Here is a 23,186-nt window from a genome sequence, read left to right on the forward strand (position 1 = left end):
CTGACCCACTAGGCGTCCTCAGTGGCTGTGTTGCCAAATGATTACCTAAAAGTTAAGTCATGGAGAGCAGATGCCTGAACACAAAACATCTTTTCAGGTTTGTTGCAGTGGGATAAATGGTTCCAAGCCTTTACGCTATATCTAGTAATAAACAAATTATCAAACGGCCACCTCGTGCGCAGAATCATCTCAAAGCACATCCGACACGCAGTACCAACATGAACAGTTTGTGCGTAATAGAATCCAAATTTTATGCTCATCGCCCAATGTTACTTCAAATAGAGACTGAAATAGCATGCACGTTGTGCTGATGTTATCGTGAACATAACACGCCATGAGACGCAGGGTTATAATGCAAACAAAAACACTGCGTGTTTCAATAAGCGGAAAAACCGCTTTCAAAATTTGAGAACAAAATGCTCACTATCTTAACAGTTCGCCAAACCGGAAATGCTGTCGAATGGCTGCCGCCAAAGTCACTCGCGATGCAGAGAAACAAGAAAGATGCAGTGCCACTGCCCTTCCTTGAGAAATATCTGTCACTTGAGCTCCAAAGTGTTCGCACCGATAAACCATAACTTCAAGTTTGCCGCGCTCCAAGCACGGCATTTACAGAATAGCACGGCAAATTCATAGCGGCATCGCGTATTCGCATCCATGCTCACGTCGCTGAGGTCACAAAGGGGCCCACTGACAACAGCATATAAAATGTATTTAATTTTACGGTAACTTCTTTTAGCTGACAACCTGAATGGTTTCCTACGGCGAAATTTTTCTTTTCAGTGCATGAAAGTTATTACCACCAGGGCGGCGGTTTGGCCGTGGCAAAGACGAATCGCTAGCCATGTGCGCAGTGTGCATTTGAGTTATCGTATCTGAGTGAACAGAAATTTTGGAGCAGTTTTTTTCTTCCGTGTTCGCTGCGTGCGTCCTGCGCGTTAGAGCGTTGTGTATGTGCAGCCCGTACGCCGCATTGGAGTGTACAACCCTACTTTGTGTCCCATGCGGCGTCGATGAATAGTAGAAAGCCTGTGAAGAATGTGCGTTACAATGTCAGTGGCCCTACACGAAAGAAGGACTTGAAGCCAACGGAAAAGCCGCTCTCCCTCGTAGGACTGCAAGAATCTGGCGAGTGGACAGGGACAGTCGACAAGCGTTTCGGTGGATGATTCCGTTTATCACGCGAAACAATTCAGCACTAGCTAACAACACTGACGAACTGCTGCTACATCATGATAAACACCTCTTTAATATTTCTTACAGGCTCCTTGTATGTGAACGTGGCCATGAGTAGTATTCGTTGAGCAGCGACCCTGAGGAGGTGGAACCAGCCGATATCTGAAGACAATGACTGTTTGGTCGCGCCTTCGTGCCTCGCATTTATCTTTATGCCTGGGCGTTATTATTTTTATCTAAATTCCACACGTATTTGAACCGTCGCAAATATCAGAGCCGCATCATTCTATTATGCTGCCTGATGAACACACTTTTCCATTTGTTTTTTAAGGGAGGGGCAGGGGAATGAGCGGCTGCTCAACTGTCAATATTCTGGGCTCAATTTCTGAATATGTGCAAAAGTCGCCCATACTCGGTTGGGTGCACTGTACACAATGCATTTACTGGGCAGAAAGTTATTTGCTGTTTTGTTGGCACAGGGTTCATGATTGTCATTGTACTGTGCTACTGTGGTGCCATGTTCAAACAAAACACATCATTGTACACTCTCTTTGGAATTTCTAATGGAGTAATAAATTACTGAGCAGCTAGTATGCACCGTGATAAATGCGAGGAACATTACTGAAAGAGTTCACACTTGGCAAGTTCTGTTCGTTGGCTACATATGCCTTGGTTCCTGATGCTTTCCAGTACAGGGGCGAGAGGCATGGCAAGCTCCACTTAGCAGCTTTTTTCTTCCACTCTACTGGTGAACGTGGTAAAATAAACTAAACTGAACATAAACCGTGACTGCTCAGACTTAGCTTAGACTACATTTCATTTCATTTCTTTTCTCTCGGCGTCGATCAGCGTTACAGAGAGGAGTAGGTGACTAACATACATATGTAATACATATGTAAATAAATACATATGTAATACATACATATAAATACATATAAATACATATGTAATAGGCAGACTGATTAAGATGATTATACACAGTAGACTTGAACGCGTCGGATGCAGTTATCGACAATACGAAGGCGGAGAAGTTGTCACAGTTGGAAAGGCAGAGATGTAGAGATCTGCTCTAGTTCGTACACGACTTAAGATGAACGCAAGCAAAACACAAAGAAGGTGCAGAGGACTGTAGCCAGAGTTAAAATTGCAGTTTAACACAGAAATTCACCTCCCAGCAAGTAAAATGAGCACATGTAAGAAGTTACGTGAACACAGAATATGGAAAATGAAACTGCTTTTCGGACAGAAGAAATGCCAAGGCAGTTTGCTTATTGTGATGTTTCTTAAAAAGTTGATGTCTAGTTGTTCCTCTTCATATCTGTATTTCCATAACCAGCAACAGAAAGGTAATCAAGAAAGAGCATCTCCAATCACTCTATTTACATGGAAGGCATGGAAGGTGCACATCTCTCGATATCAGAAGCTTGGTGTCTCCTCATCGTGCGGACTAGACAGTTTGGTCGATATACGATTCGTCGCATGTTAATGTATGCGGTAGCCTTGTAAGTGGAGTATTTCTTAAGTATTACAGCATCTTGCAAAGTGCAGGCATTTTTCATTATTTACATTGCAATAATATGTTAGCACAGGCTAGAAAGTTAGTACCTGAGCAGAAAAAACAATGTTTATGTCATGTCTTAGCCACATTCTTAGTACCATATAAAATATAGTGCAATAAGGAAACTCCTAATTTTTTTTTCAGCGTTTTCTTTCTGTGCATTGATCTTTTGCAAGATAGCAAAGTTGTACAGTCTTCTGTGGCTGTCATGTGGCCCACAAGTTTGTCAACGCTGCTGATTACAAGATGGGCCGTGTCAGTTAAATCAATGCGGAAAGCTGGGCTAGTTGGTATGTCATCATTAATTAAACGACCAGCGCATAAAAACTGGGACGCAGACAGAGAAGAAGACAGGACGAGCGCTAAACATCAACTGAGGTTTTACTGCGAGAAAAAATACATAAATGCATTTTCAGTGGTGCATGCGCACACTGGCCTGAGACAGTACACGCACAATCTAATCAAATCGGGGCGAAACTATTCCTTAGATACATTTTGAGTGGAGCATGTGCACACTGGGCAGAAACAGTACAAGCACATTCTAATCAAAATGGGGCAAACTATTCCTTAGGTACATTTTTTTCTTTTTTGGACAAGGCAAGGGACGTTGTGCTTACACAGTTATCTCCTTCCCTGTTAATGTGATAGCCTCACAAATCTCACGCCCCAACCTTGCGCCTCCCCTACCAAGCACACGCGTGGCATCAAACACCGGCACGCACCCGCACTGCTTACAATGCTTGGCCAAATTGCCGCCCCCCGCCAAAGAATCTACCAGCGTGCGGTGCTCTCGTAGTCGTTCGTTTAGGCAGCGGCCAGACTGCCCCACATAGCATCTACCGCAGGAGAGAGGTATGCGGTATACGATACCAACAATGCAAGGTACAAACTTGCATTCGTGCTTTATGGTGCAGACCGGCATTTTCTATTCATTTACGGCTTTGCACATGCGCACCAGCTTTTCGGGGGCAGTGAACAACACGTCCACGCCGCACTTCTCTCCAACTTTTCTCAGCCGGTGCGATAACTGGTGCACGTACGGTATAGCTGTACGCTTCAGCCTTTTGCAGCAGAAGCGTACAGCTATACCGTACGTGCACCAGTTATCGCACCGGCTGAGAAAAGTTGGAGAGAAGTGCGGCGTGGACGTGTTGTTCACTGCCCCCGAAAAGCTGGTGCGCATGTGCAAAGCCGTAAATGAATAGAAAATGCCGGTCTGCACCATAAAGCACGAATGCAAGTTTGTACCTTGCACTGTTGGTATCGTATACCGCATACCTCTGTCCTGCGGTAGATGCTATGTGGGGCAGACTGGCCGCTGCCTAAACGAACGACTACGAGAGCATTGCAAGCTGGTAGATTCTTTGGCGTGGGGCGGCCATTTGGCCAAGCATTGTAAGCAGTGCGGGCGCGTGCCGGTGTTTGATGTCACGCGTGTGCTTGGTTGGGGAGGAACAAGGTTGGGGCGTGAGATTTGTGATGCTTATCACATTAACAGGGAAGGAGATAACTGTTTAAGCACAACCTCACTTGCCTTGTCCAAAAAAGAAAAAAATGTACCTAAGGAATAGTTTGCCCCATTTTGATTTGAATGTGCTTGTACTGTTTTTGCCCAGTGTGCACATGCTCCACTCAAAATGTATCTAAGGACTAGTGTTGCCCCGATTTCATTAGATTATGCGTGTACTGTATCAGGCCAGTGTGCGCATGCACCGCTCAAAATGCATTTATGTGCTTTTTTCTCGCAGTAAAACCTCAGTTGATGTTTAGCGCTCGTCCTGTCTTCTTCTCTGTCTGCGTCCCAGTTTGTATGCGCTAGTCTTTTAATTAATGGTGTCAGTGAACGCTCAGCAAAGGAGGGAGAGAAAATTCATGCTTTCAGACTACATGAGGGAACAGTGCCTTCTGACTTTGACGGTGCACATCTTCCTTGTAATTGCAACAATTATGGCTACTTGCTGCTTTTTAGACACCGTTTCATTTTTCTGCTGGAAGAGCAGGCATGAATTGGTGGTAATAGGGACGTAGTAAATTGAACAGTGCAATGAGCAATATTTTAAGTGCCGATGCTTTTCTTATCTATGAAAGAATTGGCGTTTTTCCTTGGCGGCTGTGTAGCAAAATTTTGACTGCTGCATTTCACTGCGTTCACAGATTTGTTTGCACATGCTTTTGGTTTTTTCACTGTTTCGTTTTCTTGCCAAACGGCAGCTGGAAGTTCAGCTTTGAACCTGTGCACTTTCTTCACTTTTGCATCGTAATTTCAGCTGGTGTTGAATTTCATTTGTAAATGTTGTCTAACCAATGCCTGACTGTTTCTAAATGTTTTCTAACTGTTGACCACATTACATTGCATTTCTCAGAAAGAAAATATTGCCGTAATATTTTTATTAATCGTTACCCTATGAGGTGGCTAGCAACGTGGCGAAAACATTTTGTATTGCGACTGAGTCAAAGTTCTTGTTTTAAAGTCACTCCAAATTAAGGCCTTTCTTATTTAACGTTGCGCAAACTTTGTAACAACTACTCAATGTTGAAACAACAATATGCGGTACTTGGGAGCAGAATTTTAATAACATTGCTTAATAACCGCCGATCCGGGACATAGGAGGGAAGAAAGTAGAGGAATAACAAAAGGGTGGAAAGTATATCGAATATTCCCTTAGATCATGAATGGCAGTTTCCTTTTCAGGTGGTGGAGATGAAACACCTTGTTGATGATGGACTCTGGGTCTCTTGATGAGTCGGTGGTTCTAACTCGCAAACATTCACGTTAATCGAGGAAAAGAGAATGTTAACTATTTATTTACAACATAAATAAAAAAAGAAATGAGCAAGGAGAATACTATTTACAAAATGACTAAACCGTTGAACAGACAAACTCAGCCCTGGTTCAACCCAGAGCGCTTACTTTTAGCCCCTCTGTATCCGCCCTTATCGGGAACAGCAACCAATAAGGTCACAAGCGACCCTCGTCACCAATCAGCGGTTAGGGAAAATAAAATATAGTTTCCGCCAACTAATCACAAATTGGGGAAAGAATATTGGTTAAACAATCGTCGGGGAAAGGAAAGCCAAAACTCTGCAATTCCCTCGACCAGCCAAACACTTTGGAAAGCAGAGGTTGCAACCAAACTCACAAACACGACTATCATTTCCCACGCGCCCACGGTACAGCATTTACTACATTCCTAACATTGTCATCTGTCTTGTCTTTCGCACACGTGTATGTCAGACAAACGTATGCTGAAGAAACGATCACTCAAATCCTTTACAGAAAAAACAAGAAAAAAGAAGACAGCTGTCAAGGGAAGAATGCGCTTCATGGTCACTCGATCCTACCCAAACGATCTTCTGCATTCCCTAAGTCTAGGCGACCCTTTGACGCCGCACACATGCCGACCGCTGTAGCTGCCTAGGCCTCTTCAAGACGGGTCATGCCCGTGATGGTGTGAAGAACACAAAGACATCCCCTAGTAGAAGGGGAGACAGGTACTGGACGGGCCCCTTGTTGGCGACTTGCTGATCACAATACAGCCGCCGCCGAGTCCCTGCCGCCTGTCCCTTTGATGCTAAGTGATTCCACAGGTGCGGCATTCCTCGCGTACACAAGACCGACTGACGCCTTGGGAAGTTCATCGAACTTCACAGGCAGTTTACCAGTATCCCTCAAAAGAAAAGTATGCAAGAGCTGTATCGTACCGGCAATCAAGTATGGGCAGGAACGTGGAGTCGAAAGAAAAGGGCTCACCTTAAAATGATAGGTGTAAGATTTAGAGACAGGAAGAGGACTGAGTGGGTGAGGAATCAAACTCTGGTTTGTGCCGCCCTAGGCGAAATCAAGAGGAAAAATGGGCTCGTGTAGGCCATGCGAAGGCAAGATAACCGCTGGTAATTAAGGGCAACGTAGTTGATTCTATGCGAAGGCAGGCGTAGCAAGGGGCGACAGGAAGTTAGGTGGACGGTTGAAATGGCAAAAAAATGCTGCCATGGCGTTGAGTTATGGCGCGCTCACACTAGCAGGAAGCTTCCCGCAGCGGCACAGCGTCAACGTCGACGCTGCGTCGCAGCTCCTCGGAATGACGCTCACACTGCGCGCGTTTTCTCGCTGCGGTTGTCTTGGAATTTAGAGAGAGGAGGCGTTGAGGGAGGACTCGAACGAGCAGAAAGAGAAGGGGATAGTCACGTGACACCAGAGAAGACTGGAAAGCGCGCTCTTTTCCCGCGTCGTCGTCTTGATCGTCTGCAAGCTCTCCACCCCTCGCCCTTTTTGTCACAAGGATGGCTGGTTCGAACGATGAGCTGTTGGCTACGCTAAACGTACTTGTACTTTTGAAAAAGACATAGCGCATGAAGACAGGACAGTGCAGAGACTGCTGCAGGTGATCGAGATTCGAGCCACGTTGGCCGAAGGGGCACCACCTTTAGCAGGCTGCGAGGTTGTCCGAGACTGGGGCTTCGTCCGCGAGGGGCGCAGCGGGGTTTACGGAGCTTCTCCCAAACGAGCTCCACTAAAGAAAGCCGGGCGCCAGGCCAGGGGACGCTTGTACCCATTTTTACCGGTGGGTGCCCGGCGGTGGGTTTCGAACCATCCACCTCCCGCGGCCGAGACGGGCGCCCTGTTTTCATGCGCTGTCTTTTTCAAAAATGATGCACCAACAAGCAAAAAGTTCCACCCTATTAAGTACTTATGCTTGTTTGTTCGCTGCTTCTGCACAGTCGCTTCTGCACCGTCTCAAGTGGCATGTCCATACTGGCAAAGCAGTCGCCGAGTGCCCAGTCGGACGCGCGCAGCCTCTGCCTCCGCCGACGGGCTCACTGAACTGGGACCGACGTCACGGTTCACCATCGGCGCCCATTGGCTGTTCTCGTCAGCGGCACGGGAAAAATAGCTACCGAACCCATCGCTCTGCGGGACGGCACAGCAGTCTGTCTGCGGGAGAAAAACCGGCTAGTGCGGGAAGCGGCGCGCGGAAAACGTTCTGCGTTGCGCGTTTTTCCGCTAATGTGAGCGCGCCTTTAGAGCATCCACCTCTCGTACAAGGGGACCGGAGTTCGAATTCCGGTGCCGCACAATGGGCGCAATGGGTGGGTGGATGGGTGGATGGATGGAAACGGCTGAACGCTTTAAATCGGGTGGTGGTTCAAGCCGCCTAGCCATGACTTATGAAATTTTACTCTTCTCTTGATTTTAGCCACCAATCAGATAACCTACGCTTGGTTACTTCTACCCGCTTAAAATCTACTTCCCCTTCACTGTCCTTAAACGTCAATGCCTTAGATAAATCAGCCCCGCTGCTTTTCACTTTAGGGTGAAGCCCTTTACAGAAAAGTATCAAGTGTTCAGCCGTTTCCTCCTCCTCTCCGCACGCAGCGCACAACGTGTCTATATCATGGTACCTGAATCTATATGTCTTAGTCCGCGAAACTCCCGTCCTAGCCTCAAAACACAAAGAGCTTCCCCTACAATTATCATAGATATTTTCTTTGGCAATTTCTTGCTTAAAAATCATCTATGTTCCCAGTGCTGATTTCGTTAGCATCCCTGTTTTCCACAGAGCTCTCTCTGTTTCTTTAACCTTTTTCTTAACCGATAATTGCTGATTTGCCCCCCTACTGATGTCCAGATATTTGCTTGTCAATTTTCTAGTTCGCTTTCTCCATTTCGTATCAACATTCTTTATATACTGGTACCTGAGAACTTTCTTACCCCACTGATTTTCCCCCATTTTTCTCAATCGCTCCTCAAATGCTATCTTGCTGCTAGCTTCTCTGCTCTCGAACGATGCCCATCCCATATCACCCTGTACAACCTGATTTGGTGTATTGACATGTGCTCCCAACGCTAGCGTCCTTACGCCGCGTTGTTTGATTTCTAACCTTGCTTGAACATGTGGTCTAATAATAATAATAATAATAATAATAATAATAATAATAATAATAATAATAATAATAATAATAATAATAATAATAATAATAATAACTTTATTTGCATCACCCGTACATGATGCCGGAGGCCAGCAGAAAAAGTTGTTATTAAGGCAGCTTGACAAGGCCGCAGGCCCCCACACTGGCAACTACAGGTAGCGGTCAGCAACCACAAAACAAATGCATGAAAGTGTGAAACCGCAAACAAAAGCTATACATTGAAAAAAGGAAGTTTCCACGAAAACCTGACTGCAACAAGAGGGCACACACTTTCAACAAATCTCATCGCCGGAGATATATAGACAACATAGCAAAATGAAAGTGACGCTTTGAGATAGAATATTGTGAGACTATTTTGTTGTTCTTATTTTTAGTTCGTAAAGTAGTGGCGAAGTTTCTTGAAAGTAATATTTTCGGGTTGTATGTTTTTCTTATGCAACGTATTTAAAAGCCTTGGTAACCGGTTTTTTAACATTTGTAATCCATATGTTGTCCTACATGTTTCAACTTTCCACCTCTCAAAATTTCGCGTGTTGTATGCTTTAGGATGACTACTTATGTTGGCTATCTGGCGCAAGAAACAAGTACCATTTTTTATCTCTTGTTTGTATTGTTTGCACAGACGATAACCATAAATCTTCGTAACAGGCATCACGTTATACATGTGAAATAATGGTTCCGAGGGATAGCACATGGGGACACTTGCAACGACACGTAGAAACTTTTTTTGCAGAATATGAATTTTGTGTATATTGTTTTGCGTCGTAGAGGCCCAAACTAAATGGCAATAATTAAGTCTTGAACAAAACAAGGTATTATACAGCATTATCATTACATTACGCGGTAGTACACTTGCATTTCGATATATGAGGCCGACTACTTGAGAAAGTTTTTTGGTTAAGCAGTTAAATGTGCATCCCAAGATAAGTTCTCATGAAACGTAACACCTAATGTTTTAACCCAAGGCACTATTTCAACTGGGGTTGATTTGAGCAAAACACTGTGGCTAGTTGTTATAGTTTTATTTCTGGCGTGAAATAGAATTGCCTTTGTTTTTTGTATGTTTATTTTTAAAAGGTTTTCTTCAGTCCATTTCTCTAGCTTGGCTAGGCTTTCATTCGCATGGCGAATTAATTGATCAGGATCATTTGCTGAAAAGAATAGACTCGTATCATCTGCGTAAATGACAAATTTTGTAGATGGGGTTACGCTTACTATGTCATTCACGTAGAGATTAAAAAGGAATGGCCCCAAAATACTGCCTTGCTAGTTAACTGCTAGTGAATCCGAACAAAATCCCTCTATATCTACAATTTGCTTCCTATTGGTTAAATATGATCGGATTAACGCCGCAGCCACACCCCGAAAGCCATATCTTTCTAGCTTCGTGATCAGTATCTGATGATTTATGAGGTCAAAGGCTCTTGAAAAATCTATAAATATGCCTAATATTACGTTTTCTTGTTCAATGTGGTCTAAAATATACTCTTTTTGGGCAAGAAGTGCCGACTCGGTGCTAACTCCCTTTCGGAATCCATACTGGCAATCAACTATGAGGTTATGTTTCTCTTCAAATTTCGAAAATCGCTTGAGAACGATTTTTTCGAATGCCTTTGATTGGACAGGTAGTATGGAAACAGGCCTGTAATTCCCCATATCATTCTTATCACCTTTCTTGTACAATACCTTCACACGTGCAACTTGCATTTGGTGTGGAAATACATCTTGTTCAAGGCTTAAATTGAAAACGTAATTTATGCAGGGAGCAAGGACACAGATGACGTGTTTCAAAGGTTTCACTTGCATGCCATCAACATCAATAGCGCTGCTGTTATTAAGACTTTTTATTACTTCCGTCACTTCGGCTTCGCTGACAGGATCAAGAAAAACTGAGCCATTATTGTAGTGAACATTGTCTAGATTAATATTCACTGTTATTTGAGCGGCAGTATTTACAATGTGGCTATTGAAGGCATTGGCTAAGGCTTTGCCTGACAGCACGGTACCATTGTATTTTATTTCACGAACTGAGTCATTCTTAACATTATAGTTTAATACTGAGCGCAGGTTTTTCCACAGAGCTTGTGTGCGTCCAGAAAGAGAGGTGAATAAGTTGTTAAAATGCTGTTTTCGTGCCCTTTTCAGCTCTTTATCTAAACGATTACGGCAAGTTCTAAACTGCTTCAACGCGTCTGGATCCTTGCTCTTGATAAACCTGCTGAACATTGTATTTTTCTAACGTATTTTCGCTGCCAGGTCGGGTGTTATCCACGGTTTGTGGATTTTTGTGTTTACTTTCAATCGCACAAAAGGGAAACAATCTGCGTATATAGGTTTAAGAATATTAGGCAGTTCTTCGTAAGCTGCGCTAGCATCAGTTTTTTTGTACACACTATCCCATGATGCCAGTGAAACTTTTTCCAGAAATGTGGAAAGATTTTTTTGTGACACACGTTGTATTAAGCTTGCAGGCACGTTTTTTTTTTGTGTTGACCTTTTTGGTACAGCACAAAAAAATAGGCAAATGATCACTCAGCTCAGCCACAATAACGCCTGCTCTGATTCTCTCCGGAGTTATATTTGTAACAAAAATATCTATTAATGTTGATGTATTTAGTGTCACTCTTGTTGGGAGATTTATGACATTTGTGAGAACATTCGCCCTCAGCAGAACATCCAGTTTCAGTTTGGAGGAATCATTGCTTAACATGTTTATATTCACGTCGCCACCAAAAATAATGTCAAAGTGAGAATTGTTTACAAATTCAAAAACATTTTCTAAGTAATCCAAGAACGATGCCACCACACCATTCGGAGGTCGATAACCAACGGCAAGTACAGTGTTTTGCAATTTCAGTGCCATAAATTCACAGTCACCTGTACTTGTACAGAAAGTTTCGAGTAGTTCACATGGGAAATCATTTTTTACCAAGAGGCACACTCCACCACCGCGACCAGTTGCCCTATTTAAGTAAAACGTCTGGTAGGAAGGTAAACGAAAAACATTCGTATCATCTGTGCTCCATGTTTCTGTGAGCATTATCACATTAAACATGTTATCGTGTTGTTGAAAAAAGAGGCCAAGTTCAGATTCTTTATGCTTTACTGATCGTATGTTAAGGTGAAAGCACTTCAAAGACTTCATATATGCTTGACCTAGGTGACTTTCAAGTTCGTGTGGCAGTACGTAACGTTCACCATCGGCTCCCGCCATAACTATCAGGTTAGTCACCCGTTGAAAATGCTGTGGTTCTTATCTTAGCTTATCCAAGTCGCAAAGACTTGAAATAGCCACCGCCGACCCTCCCTCAGCTTTGCGCACGAGGACCCGCCCATTGTGGTGCCACACGAGCTTGAATTCATTGACCTTAGCCCAATTTTTCACTGCGAAAAGAAGAGCACGTGTTCGCTTTGTTATGTTTTCTTGAAAATACACATTACCATCCACACTGCTCAGTTTTTTCCTGTTTTGCCACATTCACCTCGCTTTGCCTTTTTCGCAAAGCGGCAAATTATGCCTGGCGTTTTGTTTTTCCTCGCTGGCAGTCTGTGGATCGTCACAACATCATCTTGTAGGAGTTCTGGAATTTGGGCCTTAGCTGCTAGCACGTTTATCTTCTCCAGTAAATTTTCGTTCTCTGTGTCCTGAATTCCGTGGAATTCCAGGTTTAGCTTACGGCTTTGCCATTCCAGATTGTCAACCTCGGCTTTCATTTGCGTGACCTCATCCCGTGCCTCAAGCATTTCCAGTCTGCTCTTCATATCGGCGACAACGCGCTCATTCTTTTCAGTACGTACCAGGAGATGATCATACTGTTCGCTCATGAAGTTAACTGCATCCTCTAGGCCCTCAACTGTTTCTTTCAGGGGTAGCAAGAGGTCCAGCTTATCGTTAATGACTTTCAACCACACGCGTACGTCGTCCTGCGCCTCAGGCACTCCTGCTATATTTACCGACTGTGAGCGAGGCTTAGAACGCCGGCATGTCGTGCATCGCCATGCTTGTTTATACGCTTCACCCTTCGATTTTACGGTGGCATCAGAAATACCAGCACACCTTCCGGTATGGTATCTGTAACCACATTCACTGCATGTTATTGATTTCACGGGATCGGTACATACATTTTCACACACTTTGCACTGCTCTACTGGAGACATGTCACACCGTGCCAGCAGCAACAGCAGCAAATAGCAAAGGAAAAAAAAATTACACAATCCTGCAGTTACTGACCTGCAACAGTACAACAGAAGCGCGATGCTTGAGCGTTGAAGAAGCGTCCCGCTGCCGCTGCTGCCGATGTGATGGGTGCGTCCTCGATGATCCCTTTTTATAGCCTGCAGGACAACATGGCCCGTGGCGGCCTCATCCGGCAAAAGACGGACAGTTAGCAGGCGCTCTGATATCTTGCTTGTCAGTGGCTTGCAAAATCTGGCGTAGAACTGTCACGAGCGTGCCGCCACACCACGTCACTCCACGTCACACCAACGGGCCGCCTGCAACAGTACAACAGAAGCGCGATGCTTGAGCGTTGAAGAAGCGTCCCGCTGCCGCTGCTGCCGGTGTGATGGGTGCGTCCTCGATGATCCCTTTTTATAGCCTGCAGGACAACAGGGCCCGTGGCGGCCTCATCCGGCAAAAGGCGGACAGTTAGCAGGCGCTCTGATATCTTGCTTGTCAGTGGCTTGCAAAATCTCGCGTAGAACTGTCACTAGCGTGCTGCCACACCACGTCACTCCACGTCACACCAACGGGCCGCCTGCAACAGTACAACAGAAGCGCGATGCTTGAGCGTTGAAGAAGCGTCCCGCTGCCGCTGCTGCCGATGTGATGGGTGCGTCCTCGATGATCCCTTTTTATAGCCTGCAGGACAACAGGGCCCGTGGCGGCCTCATCCGGCAAAAGGCGGACAGTTAGCAGGCGCTCTGATATCTTGCTTGTCAGTGGCTTGCAAAATCTCGCGTAGAACTGTCACTAGCGTGCTGCCACACCACGTCACTCCACGTCACACCAACGGGCCGCCTGCAACAGTACAACAGAAGCGCGATGCTTGAGCGTTGAAGAAGCGTCCCGCTGCCGCTGCTGCCGATGTGATGGGTGCGTCCTCGATGATCCCTTTTTATAGCCTGCAGGACAACAGGGCCCGTGGCGGCCTCATCCGGCAAAAGGCGGACAGTTAGCAGGCGCTCTGATATCTTGCTTGTCAGTGGCTTGCAAAATCTCGCGTAGAACTGTCACGAGCGTGCTGCCACACCACGTCACTCCACGTCACACCAACGGGCCGCCTGCAACAGTACAACAGAAGCGCGATGCTTGAGCGTTGAAGAAGCGTCCCGCTGCCGCTGCTGCCTCATGCACAGGACCGCATTACAGAAAGTCAGGCTAGGAATCGTCACTCCTTTCAAGATCCCTCTTACACTTCATACCTATTGTAATTCCACAGTGTCCTATTTTTCATGACAGCTGCATTCCTAATAGCTTTATTCATTACACATTTTTCATGCTTTGTCAGATTCTCAGCACCGTTATTTATCCACACCCTAATATTCTTGTACTCATCCACTACTTCTAGCGTGAACTCCCGTATTCTATGCTCGCCGCTCTCATCATTAAATATCACGACTGCAGATTTTTCCTTACTAAACTTGAAACCTAATCTATCTCCCTCTGTGCCACATATGTCTATCAACTTCTGTAAATCTTCCTTGTTGTCAGCGATTAGCACTATATCATCGGCGTATATTAGTCCCGGTAATGACTGTTTAATCAATTCTCTTTGCTTGAAAAAAGAAAGGTTGAAGCCTAGTCCGCCGCTCTCTAGCTTGGCCTCCAACCCTTGCAGATACAACATGAACAATGTGCCCAGCATGTCCCACAGGTACTCTTGATTAACTTTGTCGTAGGCTCCCTTAATATCCAGAAATGCTAGCCATAGGGGCCTGTGTTCCTTTTCAGCAATCTCTATACACTGCGTCAATGAACGTCAATACTTCACATTGGGAGAGCGCCCCTAGCGGCGGTCGCCGAATCACAACTGGTGGTTCGGTCAGCAGGTGAGCTGACAGTGTTTTTGCCGATGGATTTCGCGCAATTTTTTGACGCGAGCAAGCAGTGGACCAACGATCTTGCGATTGCCATGCACTTTGGCGCACCGGACCGGCAACTGCGGAAAGAATGGGATTTCAAAAAGGAGAAATACATTGGCCGCACTGCATGTTGCGTTCATCAGCACTCGTCCGAGGGCGAGCTGCTGATACGGAGAGAGTGGGTGACGGCGCCGACGCGGCTATCATTCTTCAGTTCGAAGATCGATGGCATGTAATCCGGATGGTCCACGAAACGAGAAGGCATTCCTGCAAAAAATAATACGTAAGGGAACTGCTCGTCAACCTGACCTTTTTCACAGCTGTGCACTCTCGTCACTCTGATCACTGCAGTTTCAGGAATAACAAACGCGAAGCTAATGTATTGAAAGCCGGGTCGGGATACAAAGTCGGGCGTGCTCTTTGATAACAAGGCTGGGCCAAGGCTGTTGATGCGCAAACGATCTCGCAGCGTGATACAGCGCTGTGGAGGCACCGAGGCGCTTACTGACGCGTATTCGGCTGGCTGGTGAGTGAATGCACGAGAGTTCTGCTGAGGAAGCCGTCAACTCACGTAGTCCCCTCCACTGAGATGGTCTGAAAAGGGCACAGTCCACTGCAGCAAAATATGTCGCGGCGCCTGCTTTCGCAGGAGAGTTGCTCCTCAGCGAAAGGTATCCGGCATTCTCGAGCCATCCTCGTTGTTTCGGCGAACACTGTGGTCGCGCGCTCCCCTAGAGACCGGCCGTGCCACGGCACGTGCACGTTCCCGTAGGCGTACCACATTCCTTTTACCTTTCACCCTATCTTTTAGGCTCCCTTCTACTCGGATGCGGCACTGATATTATTGGAAATGAAAGAACGGCGCTATGAAGTCACGTACGGCGAAGGCCAAAGACGCACACAAACGCTGTCCTTGCCTCGTCGCCGTCATTGTCTCGTTCGCGCAGATCTTTTCATATATGTAAAACAAGCAGCCCGACAATTTTTACTGAAGTTATTATCATGCCCGGGGTGCTAGCAGACAGTCTCGCGCAGTTTCCGCTTATTTTTTCATGCAGACACTTCTGCTATGCTAGCAAATGGACAACAGAGGCGTCGCACATTGCGTTTCGCGCTACAGCTTCTTAGAAAATAGAGTTAGAGCCAAGAAAAAAATAAAATGAGTTTTTGCCTGACACAAAGTCGTCGCCGCAGACACGCGAGTTGGCTGTTGGCTGCCAAGGAGACCCATCAACATTCACACGGCACATTGCCTGCGTTTACTTTGCACTTTTGGCTTCATGGAGTGATGCCGCAGGGAGTCTAACAAATCTTGCATTTCCTGGCTTTTTGCTAGAATTAAAGCATCCCACGGCAGCGCATCGCTGAGGCACCTCGCCAGTGATTTCAGCAGGCACGCAAAACGCAGAGTTGGCGACGCCTACGCAGAAGCGAAGCGCCGCTTGCGCGACCCAGCCAGCCGCACCGCTCAACTGGCCGACGAACCACTAAAAAACATGGCGGTCGCGCGCTTCCCGCAATGCACTGCGCGCGCATGCGCAGAGTGCCACCATGAAAAAGGCCCATTCTTCAACGGGTTTGAAAAAAAAAATGGCGGTGGTTTAGCTCTGGTTAAACCTGGAGTAAAGCGATAGCTACAGCTGGCCGAGTGAAACTTGGTCACGTGACCTACCACGTGACGAACCACGTGATCAGCCATGGAGCCGCGCCGCCGGTAGCTGCTCCGCACCACGTGACCGACCCCGTGACAGCGTGGCGGCGCAGCCACAGGGTGGCAGCGCCGCCACGCTGAAGGCTCGAAATTCTACCGTAACGTACCTATCGCTACAAAACAGGCAATGGGGCGCGGCCAGATCTTGGAGCCCAGAACCAACAACGCACTCTCTAACCAGAGCAGCGTTTGGGCACCGTGTTGTAGCACTTGGCGACTACTTTATATGCGCCTTCTATGAGATTAAGAAGTTTGCGTGGATAGGCTGGCCGCAGCTGGCAAAGGTCAAGGATAATTTTAGGGATATGTAGGAGGACGAACAGCTAAGGGGCAACATCCTGACTGCCCTCAGCCATCCTCAGCGGGCCGCTTTCCAGCATTCAGCGGTGAGGTGCTTTACAGCCTTCGTAAAATTACGGAGCCCAAGCAGTCTGTCTCTACTTCTTGTAGTAGGGCCCTAACTTTCCTCATACCTTGAAGAGGGTTGGCAGTGCACTGCATCACGCAGAAGCAACCACCGTAAAGATTTGACAAAAAAGTCTGTGTATCTAGCACCATTCTTCGCAATTTAATGGCGCTCATGATCAGTTCTGCCCATCTGAGGAGCGCGCAAAGATAGCAAAATCGCATTCAGCAACGCCTTAGGCGTGCGTGGCGAAGCATAATTTATTATTGTCGGCCGCACAATGCACATAAAGCGCCATCAGTTTGAAGGAACCTTTTCTGCAGCCAACTTTATGATTCACTGAATGTTCGATTGCAAGCGTGAGCTGTTGGTCCTGTCGCCGTTGCTCTGCTGGGTATTCGATCTGTGTTTCGTTTGTGAGCATCAACATTTGCACAGTCTGACAGAACTGTTTCGCAGAATTGGCCGACTAAGCTATTGATGGCATTCTTTTAATAGCGTTGTAAGTTTTTGTGCCCCCAAACCCAGTCCCACACTGCGGCGGACACAGCAGTGCGGGGGATTTTTAGAGTGTTATCTCTTAATAGCTGAATCCAGTTTCGCGTCTACGGAGGCATGCGCACCACCATATTCCTCTGCTGGCAGGTGAAAAAGTGGAGAAGGGCCACCTTCACTTTTAGGGTAGAGGACGGAGAGGGAAAGAGAGAGAGTGGGATGCAAGGGTGGCTTGGGCGTATGTCTAGGCCGCAGGAGGTGGTTGGTCCGAAACCCGCTGACGAACAAGAATTGGTACTGTTGTGAACGGGATGCACTCCAGCCTAATTGGATTGGGCAGGCAGGCGGGCGGGCGGGCGGGCAGGCAGGCAGGCAGGCAGATAAAGAGGAGGAGGGAAAGGCAGGGATGTTAACCAGAAAGGGGTTCCGGTTGGCTACCCTGCACTGGGAAGAGGGATTAGGGGACTTAAAGGAGGAAGAGAGAAAGGAAAAAAGGCATAACACACACACACGCACAACGCTGTCACAATTTGTCACTCAATCCAGTCGCTATCAAGTAGGCAAAGAGTGCCTTGTATGCCTTGAGGGCAGTCGACTGCAGTGGCCGCGGACCGAGGATCTTTTGCTCTGTTAATGGGCGAGGATCGAGGCGGTCCAGGGCACAACACAGTGTATGTCTTGCACTCGCAAATGCAGGGCACTCACAGAGAAGAGCGATGGTCTCCTCACAACCACAGCTCTCACAGGCAGGGCTGTCGGCCATCCCCATCCGGAAAGCATAGTAATTGGTAAATGCAACACCGATCCATAAACGGCATAACAGTGTTGCGTCGCGACGTTCTAAGTTACGTGGAAGAAAAAGGCGCAGTTCAGGGTCCAGTGCCTTGAGGCGGAGGTTGCAAAACTCTCCCGTGTTCCACGCTGAAAGTGTGAGCCTTTACTTGCGTATTAACCGTAGGTCTAAGAACTGGATAATGCCTTCCTGCGGAAGGTCATAAGTAAAAGTTAGTCCTTTTCCAAGAAGTTTAATATCATCCAGAACACACATCTGTGTTTGTCATTTGAAATGAAACATTGTTTGTTCCATACAATTAAAAATTGGTCCATATAACGAAAACCTTTAAGGACTTTGTCACTGTTATAAAGATTAAAACGATCGTGTAAAGAGCGATCGATGTATTTCAAAACGATGTTGCACAAAACATGTGCAATGCATGAACCTATACAATAACTTTATTTTGCAGATAAATCTGGTCGCCAAATTTGACAAAAGTGCTACAGAAATAAAACTCTAAAAGGGCTAAAACGTTATCCATCGCCATGCCTGCTGCAATATGGAACGCAACGGCACCATTTTCATCAAAGCAATCTTTGACGGCAGCGAAAAGTTGAAGATGAGGCACGCCATAAAAGAACTTTTCCACATCGATAGCGAAGGCATAATCTACATCACTGCGATCTTGAAAGAAGCGAAAAATGCCAGTTGAATTCTTCAATAGGAAGGGGTCACTTATATCGAGGAGAGTCAAAACTTTTAAAAGGAATTTACTAACACAGGGTCGCCATGTGCCACCTTCGTTCACAATGGTACGAAACGGACTATACAGTTTGTGAGTCTTATCGCTAAAGAAAAGATGCAACGCACCACTTTCACTAAGAGTAATACCTCTTGCAAGCCTGTAAAGATCTAAACACTTGCAAAACTCGACTACTTTAGACTTTATGCTAGTTTGCCCCTTTTTCACACGAGTGAAGTTCTTGTTAACGGCCAATGTAGCTTTTTCAATGTCCACGGACCTTGGCAAGGCAACAAAGCCTCCCATTTTATCTGCCTGCAAAAGACAGAGGTCATTTTGCTTAAAGAAATTCACCACCTGCTGCAAACGATCCTCAGCACCATTAAGACCAATCTCTTTTTACATCCTTGGCAAGACAGTCTAGACCTTACAAGGGACACCGTTCCTGGTCTTCTTGAGGAGCCCTCTCGCTATCCTCCGATTCAAGGCTGTGAGCTCGTGGGGAGGAACGGAAGGCCCCAGCACGACCTTGGGACCCTTCTCAAGAAGGCTTGAAATGTTGGTAGGAATGGAAGCACCACCAATGACAATTAGGCCTGCCCTTCGGTGTTCAGGCTTCTTCGGCTTCCACAAGGCTCCAAGAATTCATCGTAGGTACTAGTTCCACCAGAATTCGGTCAAGCGTGCAGGTTCAGGTTTCAAGGAAAAGAATCTTCTTTCCGCTAACCATTCTGGACACTGAGCAAAGGTAGAAATCTCCAAACAGTCAAAATATAAAAGCACTTGCCTCCACAGTTCAGACCGTAGAATTTTTAACACTGTTTTAACATAAAATAGGACTAAACAGGACACCTACTTTCAGCGGTGTAATTCACTTCCTGAGGCAGAAACCAAGATACCTTGCACGGCAGGACGCTGAAACGATGTTAGGAGCAGGTTGACGTCCTGAAGTTCGTTTGAAGACACTACTGACTGACATAGTTTCAGTGGCCTGCCGTCAAAGGTATCTTGGTTCCTGCCTCAGGAAGTGCATTACACTGCTGGAAGTTTCCTGTTTGGTCCTATTTCACCATCGAGGGGACATGTGAAAAGAGTGTTGAAAATTCTACGGTTTCAACGGTGGCGGCAAGTGTGTTTATGCTTTGACTGCCTGAAGATCTCTACCTTTTCTCAGTGTCCAGAACGGTTAGCAGAAAGGAGATTCTTGTCCCTGAAACGTGACGCTGCACGCTTGACCGAATTTTGGTGGAACCATAACATAGATCAATTCTAAGAGCCTTGGGAAATCCGAAGAAGCCTGAACACCAAACGGGAGGCATAATTGTTATGGGTGGTGCTTCTATTTCTACCAACATTTCAAGCCTTCTTGAGAAGGGTCCCAAGGTCGGACTGGAGCCTTCCGTTCCTCCCCACGAGCTCACAGCCTTGAATCGGAAGATAGCGAGAAGGCTCCTCAAGAAGACAAAGAACGGTGCCTCTTGGAAGGTCTAGACTGCCTTGCCAAGAATGTAAAAAGAGACTGAGCCTAATGGTGCTGAGGATCGTTTGCAGCAGGTGGTGAAATTCTTTAAGCAAAATGACCTCTGTCTTTTGCAGGCAGATAAAATGGGAGGCTTTGTTGCCTTGCCAAGGTTCGTGGACATTGGAAAAGCTACATTGGCCATTAACAAGAACTTCACTCGTGTGAAAAAGGGGCAAACTAGCATAAAGTCTAAAGTAGTCGAGTTTTGCAAGTGTTTAGATCTTTACAGGCTTGCAAGAGGTATTACTTTTATTGAAAGTGGCGCGTTGCATCTTTTCTTTAGCGATAAGACCCACAAACTGTATAGTCCGTTTCGTACCATTGTGAACGAAGGTGGCCCGTGGCAGCACTGTGTTAGCAAATTCCTTCTAAAAGTTTTGAATGTCCTCGATATAAGTCACCCCATCCTGGTGAAGAATTCCACTGGCATTGTTCGTTTCCTTCAAGATCACAGTCATGCAGATTATGCCTTGTCTATCGATGTGGAAGAGTTCTTTTATGGTATGCCTCATCCTGAGCTTCTCGCTGCCGTCAAAGATTGCATAGATGAAAATGGTGCTGTTGTGTTCCAAAATGCAGCAGGCATGATGATGGATAACTGGTGATCCCTTTTACAGTGTTATATTTGTAGCACTTCTATCAAATTTGACGACCAGTTTTATATGCAAAAGAAAGTTTTTTGTGTAGATTCATGCATGGCATCGGTTTTGTGCAACATCTTTTTATCAGACATTAATCGCTCTTTACACGATCGTTTTAATCATTTTAACACTGGCAAAGTCCTTACATTTCTTCGTTATGTAGACGACTTTTTAATTGTATTGAACAAACAATGGTCCATTTAAACGAGCAAACGCAGATGTCTGTTCCCGATGATTTTAAACTTCTTCGAAAAGGACTAACATTTACTTATGATCTTCCACAGGAAGGCATTCTCCAGTTCTTAGACATACGGTTCTTAGACATACCAGTTCTTATTCAACAGACATCAAAGCTATAATAAATAAATTAAAACCCAAATTATCTTGCGGAGTTGACGAGGAGAAAGCTGCCTGCGTTGCTGAAGGTGTAAATTGCGTCAAAAAACTGCCACAACCAAGAAAGGAGCGTTTTTCAATCAAGAAGACTGTTGAATTTTTAATCGACCACGCACTTACGCTTCAAATTTCGGACAAAACCGGTCAATTCGTGGTTATGAAAAGAGAAGAACACGAGAGAAAAGCTATTGACGCCATTCGAAAGAATTTCAAGAAGTACTTTGATTTGGGCTAGTTGGTTCATATCTTGAAAGAAGTTAGGACGGCGCTAAAACGACAAATACAAAGAGGCACGAACACCCGTCCCGTCCTGTTGTGTTCGTGCCTCTTTGTCTTTGTCGTTTTAGCGCCGTCCTAACTTCTTTCAAGAAAGAATTTCGACGAATTGAATGTGGAGGAAAAATATCTGAAGAAAATGAGATTGGAAGCGGCCAAATCCTGTGCCCGGCTTGGTTTAGAAAAGCTCTCGAACGCGGTCAAAGGAAGCAAGGGGCTCACACTGCGGCCATTCTTTTCGGTAAAAACCCACAAAGAAGGCAACCCCTTCAGGATGACCGCTGAGGACAAGAACACATGGCAAAGTCATGTTGCTAGATACTTGCAGGTCCAACTGTCTAAGCTGACTTGTGATGACCCATACATGGTGAAAGGATCAGAGCAGGTCATCTGCTTATTGAAGAATGGGACACCGGTGACGTGCTTGTCTGTGGACGTTAAAGACATGTTTTATTCAATTCCTCAAGACGGTGCGATTTCTGCAGTAGAGGAAAGTATTGACAGCTACGGAGCGACGAAGTTTCAGAATGAATGTGGGACGAGCGTCAGTGGGTTCCTTGAACTACTTTGGGTATATTTAAGATCCCTGTACGTGCAGTATGAAGGAAAAGTGTACGCACAGAGAGGCGGCATACGCATTGGTTCGTGTCTGGCCCCTGTGCTTTCGAACCTGTACATGGCAAAGGGTGATCGCACCCTCAAACCAGAGCTCGAAGGCAGGAACGTGTTAGCATGCTTTCGGTATGTAGACGATTTCTTGCTCTGTTTTAGTGCGGAAAAAGCAGGCGCGGTTGACGCGGAGGCGATGGTCACGCTTTTTAAACGCATATTTGAAGGCCTTGACTTCACGTATGAACTCCCGGAAAAAGCGATGATAAGATTCCTTGATCTACAAATACAGGAAACCCGTGTCCATATTTGCTGGTGGTATCATACAAACAGTGAAAAAAGCATCATGCGATATGATTCCAGCCAGTCTAAGCTTGTCAAAAGGAGTGTTGCCCAATCGTGTATGATGCAGAGCCTGACGAAGTCCTGCGAGCACAAAATGACTGAGAGCATCAGCATGCAAATAAGTCGGCTGACCGATAGTGGGTTCCCTGACAACATGATCGCGTCAGTGGGCGAAAAAGTGCTGAAATCCCTGACGAGGAAAGAAAAAAGTCGAAAGAACAGAGTAATAGAGAAGGAATGGTTGTTATACCGTATATACATAGGGTATCGCACGGTTGAAGAAGGTGGCGAAGAAGCACCAAGTGAAAGTTGTATTCAGCGCACCAAAAAAGCTGATAAGCCTGTGCAACAAGGTGAACGCAAAAGGAAAGAGTGACAAGCGCAAGGAATGTGACATTGCCCACAGGGAAAGGCTCGTACCATGCCAGAAGAACATCATATATAGAATACCAATATCATGCGGAAAACAATACATTGGACAATCGGGATGATGTGTCAACACGCGACTTTTGGAGCATCACA

General features: G+C 46.0%; 1 pseudogene; it reads right to left on the minus strand.

Annotated features, from left to right (window-relative positions):
- Positions 1-11,915: 11,915 nt before the first annotated feature.
- On the minus strand, positions 11,916-12,820 carry LOC144127735 (uncharacterized; annotated as a pseudogene).
- Between the last annotated feature and the right edge of the window lie 10,366 nt (positions 12,821-23,186).

Source organism: Amblyomma americanum, chromosome 4 (genome assembly GCF_052857255.1).
Source record: "Amblyomma americanum isolate KBUSLIRL-KWMA chromosome 4, ASM5285725v1, whole genome shotgun sequence".
Taxonomy (NCBI): Eukaryota; Metazoa; Arthropoda; class Arachnida; order Ixodida; family Ixodidae; genus Amblyomma; species Amblyomma americanum.